The sequence below is a fragment of the Rhinoraja longicauda genome, chromosome 9 (genome assembly GCF_053455715.1).
Source record: "Rhinoraja longicauda isolate Sanriku21f chromosome 9, sRhiLon1.1, whole genome shotgun sequence".
NCBI classification, from domain to species: domain Eukaryota; kingdom Metazoa; phylum Chordata; class Chondrichthyes; order Rajiformes; family Arhynchobatidae; genus Rhinoraja; species Rhinoraja longicauda.
This window is the reverse complement of record NC_135961.1, coordinates 57,472,661-57,478,660: the sequence shown is the minus strand read 5'-3', so window position 1 is coordinate 57,478,660 and position 6,000 is coordinate 57,472,661.

Genomic DNA, 6,000 nt, shown 5'->3' with positions numbered 1-6,000 from the left:
ACGTCGACGTCACCGTCAGGACGCAGGATGCGGAAGAAGGAAGTGTTCGCCTTCAGATAGTCAAGTGTGTTAGCAAAATGACAGCAAAATGCTGGAGTAACTCAGCAGGTCAGGCAGCATCTCTGGAGAGAAGGAATGGGTGGCATTTCGAGTCGAGTTCAGACTGAAAGTCACGGGAAAGGGAAACGAGAGAAGTAGACGATGAGTAATGTAAGAAAATAACTGCAGATGCTGGTACAAATCGAAGGTATTTATTTCACAAAATGCTGGAGTAAACTCAGCAGGTCAGGCAGCATCTCAGGAGAGAAGGAATGGGTGACATTTCGGGTCGAGACCCTTCTTCAGACTGAAAGTCACGGGAAAGGGAAACGAGAGATGTTTGTAGACGATGAGTAATGTAAGGAAATAACTGCAGATGCTGGTACAAATCACAAAATGCTGGAATAACTCAGCAGGTCAGGCAGCATCTCAGGAGAGAAGGAATGGGTAACGTTTCGGGTCGAGACCCTTCTTCAGATGTAGACGATGATGTGGAGTGATATGGAACAAATGAATGAAACATGCAAAAAAAAAGTAACGACGATAAAGGAAACAGGCCGTTGTTAGTTGTAGCGAGATGGGAAAGAAAAGCTGTTGTGACTGGGGTGGGGAGGGATGGCGAGAGAGGGAATGCAAGGGTTACTTGAAGTTAGAGAAATCAATATTCATATAGCCCAAGCGAAATATGAGATGCAGTTCCTCCAATTTGCGTTTAGCATTACTCTGACAATGGAAGAAGTGTTTGTCTTCACAGAGTCAACAGTCAAGAGTGTGTTATTGTTCTATGTCCCAGATAGAACAATAGAACAGGTATAACAATCTTGCAGCAGCACAACAGAATATGTAAACATCAAAGATAAACATACAATGCTGGAGTAACAGGCAGCATCTCAGAAGAAAATAGGTAACCAATAAATTCAGTCTGAAGAAAGGTCTCGACCCAAAACGTTACCCATTTGTTGTGTATTTGTGCTGTAATTGGACTATGACTAAATCTTGGACACATGTATTCATGTTAGCGCCATCTTAAGTCTCCTTTGCGCATGCGTATAATCGCGCAAGTCATTTCATATTAAATCAGGTTCCCATACCCAACACCATTCCTTCTATCCAGACATGCTGCCTGTCCGCTGAATTACTCCTGCATTTTGTGTCTATCTTTGGTATAAACCAGCATCTGCAGTTCCTTCCTACAGAATTTGTAAACATATTACTCTAAACAATATAATAAATGGAGAAAAATTGTGCAAAGTGTTTATGGGTGTATATATTCAGAGTCACTCAAGTCTTTGTACATAGGTTCTTTATTAGCAGATCACTAGCAGTACAGATGCTGGCGACTGTTACCCCGAGCTCCAACGATAATCTGGTGACCAGCAAGCCCGTACTAGAATAACGCAGTACAAAACCCGATTTGGATTATGGACCGGAGGCGCAACAGTAAAACCAGACATGGGTCGACATCCTCCTTCGTAAGCATAAACCCCCAAACCAGATAAGATCATACAATGCCACTACAATACAAAAAACTACAGCACACCGACATCCTAATAAAAGGGATGAAAACAACAACTACGACAAACGCTAAACAGAGGAGGATACAAATTGATTAAGATAAATGTAAGGGAACGGTAAGGACTGTAATTAATCAGAGTCCATAATAAGTATCTAGCCACAGTCTTGGTACTTGGGATTGGTACTTTGGATCTACACAAAGTACTGGAGTAACTCAGCTGGTCAGGCAGCATCTCTGGAGACAAATAATTTCACCCATCCTTTTTTCCCAGGGTGCTGCCTGAACCCGCTGAGTTGCTTCAACACATTGTGTCTATGGTATGAACCAGCATCTGCAGTTCTTTGTTTCTATAATAAGTATTTGACTTATGTAGAAAAAAGGAATTGGTATGTTATGGTACTTTATTTGTCACATGTACCAAGGTACAGTGAAATTCATTTCTGTATTCAGTTTAGTACAAGTATCACTATACATAAGCAAGTGGACACAAAATGCTGGAGTAACTCAGCAGGTCAGGCAGCATCTCTAGAGAGAAGGAATGGGTGACGTTTCGTGTCGTGACCCGAAACGTCACCCATTCCTTCTTACCAGAGATGCTGCCTGACCCGCTGAGTTACTCCAGCATTTTGTGTCTACTATGGCGAGTCTGGAAACTTGTTCTTTGTTGAAGAAGTTTATTGCGACAGCAATATTCAATTACAAAGTTTTCTTAACAAGATTACAGACAACCATTAAAACTAACTGTTCTCTTCGAAGACGTCTCCCAACTGACTCTTTTTGGGAGCCAAAAGCGCACATGACCACGTTGTCCAATCAGCGGTGTCGCTCTCTGGACCAATCCCTACGGTCGCACCCACACGTGACCTTGCTGGCCAATCTGAGGGTTCGACAACTAGGACCACTTTCTATGGTCGCTACATGACCCCCCCAGAACCCGAAGTACGGAACCTAGCAGGGAGCCGGATTTCGCGACCAGAACAAGTAAGGAGAGGGGCAGCCTGAACCACAGGAGCAGGGGATTCCGGACCTAGTGGAACTACCGGAGCGGGGGGTCCTGGACTGAGCGGAACTGCAGGAGGCCAACCTCGCCGAGGTTGTTGGCCGACCAGGACTGGGCGGTCTGGATCCAAGTGCGCAGGTTTAAGCCTGGACACCGAGACGAGCTCACTCCTGCCACCCACGTCTAAGGTGAAGGTGACCGTCCCCTTACGCAAAACCCGGAACGGCCCTTCATAGACCCTCTGCAACGGGGAACGATGGACATCCTTACGCAGAAATACAAACTCGCAGTCTTGCAGGGCAGGCGGTTCGTGTACCATGGGACACCCATGACGTGAAGTCGGAACCGGGGCCAGGGAACCCACGCGTGCCCGGAGAGATGCTAAGACTGACTGAACTGGAGGCAGCTGGCCGGAGGAGTCCGGAAGCAAATCCCCGGGTACTCGAAGTGGTGAGCCATATACTAGTTCCGCGGACGAAGCACCGAGATCCTGCTTAGGAGCGGTCCGGATGCCCAGAAGGACCCAGGGAAGTTGGTCTACCCAGTCCGGGCCTTCCAGCCTCACACTGAGGGCCGCCTTGAGTTGTCGGTGGAACCTCTCCACAAGCCCATTAGCCTGGGGGTGGTACGCTGTGGTGTGTTGCAACCGGGAACCGTACAGCTCTGCTAGCGTGGCCCAGAGGGTCGAAGTGAACTGTGGCCCCCTGTCGGTGGTAATAACAGCTGGAACCCCGAAACGGGCCACCCAATGGAGGGCCAAGGTCCTGGCACAAGAGGCAGCAGAGGTATCTGACAATGGGAAAGCCTCTGGCCACCGGTTGAACTGATCCACCACTGTGAGCATATGGGTGTAGCCCCGGGAGGAAGGCAAGAGTCCTACTAAATCCACGTGAATATGGAAAAAACGGACCGCTGGGATCTCAAACTCCTGTACCGGGGGCTGGACATGGCGTTGGACTTTAGCGGTCTGGCAGGGAATGCAGGAACGGGCCCAAACAGCTACCTGTTTACGCAGGCCATGCCACACAAACCGAACGGCTACTAAGGCAGAGGTGGAGCGGATGGACGGGTGCGCCAGCCCGTGAATGGCATCGAACACCCGGCGCTGAAGGGAGGGCGGCACTACCGGCCTGGGACGGGGAAGGGAAACATCACACCAGACTTTTGTGCCCTCCGGCCCGCAGGCCACCTGAGCCAACTTCAACCCCGAAGTGGTGGACTGGTATACCGAGGCGGTATCCGCCAGAAGCTGTGCCTCCGCAAGCTCCTGGGGATCCACCTTGCAGTCCACCGCTGAAATGGGGGAAAAAGCAGGCCGAGACAGGGCGTCAGCAACGGCATTATACTTACCAGCGACATGACGGACATCGGTGGTAAACTCGGAGATGGCAGTAAGGTGCCGCTGCTGGCGGGCCGACCATGGGTCGGACAATTTGGAAAAAGCAAAAGTTAATGGTTTATGGTCCGTAAAGGCCACAAACGGGCGGCCTTCAAGGAAATACCTGAAGTGACGAACAGCTAAATAGAGGGCCAGAAGCTCTCGGTCAAAGGCGCTATATTTCAGCTCAGCCGAACTCAGCTGCCGGCTGAAAAACGGCAAGGGCTGCCAAAAGCCACCCACCTGCTGCTCCAAAACCCCACCCACCCCCACGTCAGACGCATCAACCGTCAGGGCCGTGGGGGCGGAGGCGCTCGGATGGACCAACATGGTGGCGTCTGCCAAAGCCGCCTTGGCTGCTGCAAAGGCCGACTCCGCGGCCGGGGACCATATCAACTCTACAGGTTTACCCGCGAGGCACTGGAAGAGCGGGCGCATGACCCGCGCTGCTGCCAGGACGAACCTATGGTAGAAGTTAACCATGCCTACGAACTCTTGCAGACCTTTCACTGTGGTGGGCCGCGGAAATGTCCGGATAGCCTCCACCTTCTCGGACAAAGGGGTGGCGCCGGCAGGGGTGATTCTGTGCCCTAAGAAATCGAGAGAAGGGAGGCCGAATTGACACTTGGAGGGTTGGATGACGAGCCCGTGTGCCTGGAGCCGCTCGAATACGGCACGCAAGTGGGCCCGGTGTTCCTGCACTGAGGGGCTGGCGACCAGGATATCATCTAAATAAATAAACACAAAAGGCAAATCCCGACCCACACGGTCCATCAGCCGCTGGAAAGCCTGTGCCGCGTTCTTTAAGCCGAAAGGCATGCGCAACCATTCGAACAACCTGAACGGAGTGATCGTGGCAGTTTTTGGTATGTCCTGCGGCCGCACAGGAATCTGGTGGTATCCCCGCACCAAATCGATCTTGGAGAACACCACCGCACCTTCCAGCCCAGACGAGAAGTCCTGCAGGTGCGGTATGGGGTAGCGATCAGCAGTGGTGACAGCGTTGAGACGCCGATAATCGCCACATGGTCTCCACCCCCCAGATGCTTTGGAGACCATATGCAATGGCGAGGCCCACGGGCTGTCGGACTGACGGACAATGCCCATTTCCTCCATCTTCCTAATTTCCGCCAATGCCACCACCAGCTTGTCGGGCGGTAGCCTCTGGACCCGAGCGAAAACGGGGGGGCCCTCGGTACGGATGTGGTGGACCACGCCGTGCTTGGCCGAAGGGGCGTCGAAACGCTGGATGAGCAGCTCTGGAAACTCCGCCAGGTCCTCAGCATACGAGTCGGGGGCCGCAACGACGGCCTGGACAGTCGGGCTGGGCGGGGTGGCGGTTGTCGGAGCGGCGGGCTCATCGTTGCTGGCGGAGGTTCGGAGGTCGTTACCGCGGACGTCGGGGACTAGTGAAAAGGCCCAGAGGAAATCTGCGCCTAGGATCGCCTGGCTGACGTCTGCTATAATGAATGGCCATTCATACGTGCGGAGGCCTAAAACCAGGGACATTTTCCGCGTACCATACGTGCGGATGGGGCTGCCATTAACCGCGATGAGGGTAGGACCTGTCTTACCCGATCTGGTCTCAAGGTCGGTCGGCGTTACGATACTGACAATGGCTCCCGTGTCAACCAAAAATTCTGTGTCCGTGAATCGGTCTCGGACGTAGAGGCGTCGGTTCTGGCCAATCGCAACTGCCTCTATGTACGATCGGCCGAGGCATTTCCCGAGAAGGTACAAGGCGAGCGGCAGTTGCGGGATTCTCCACCCCATCGTAGATGGTAATAGCACCAGCCGCGCTTGTGCGGATCCTTTTGGCGGGCTTTTGGAGAAATGGCGGGAGACATGGCGCCATCTTGATGTCGCTGTGGCGCGGCCGCTGATGTAGAGACCTTGTTGATCGAACCTCTTTCTTTCGATTTGGACACCATGAGCGCATCAGCTTTTTCTTTATATGCCACGGGGTCCTTAAAAGAACAATCCATGAGCATAAGTTTGACATCTTCGGGAAGCTTCTCTCGGAATGCCTGCTCGAACATGAGGCAATCCGTATGTTCACCTGCTAGC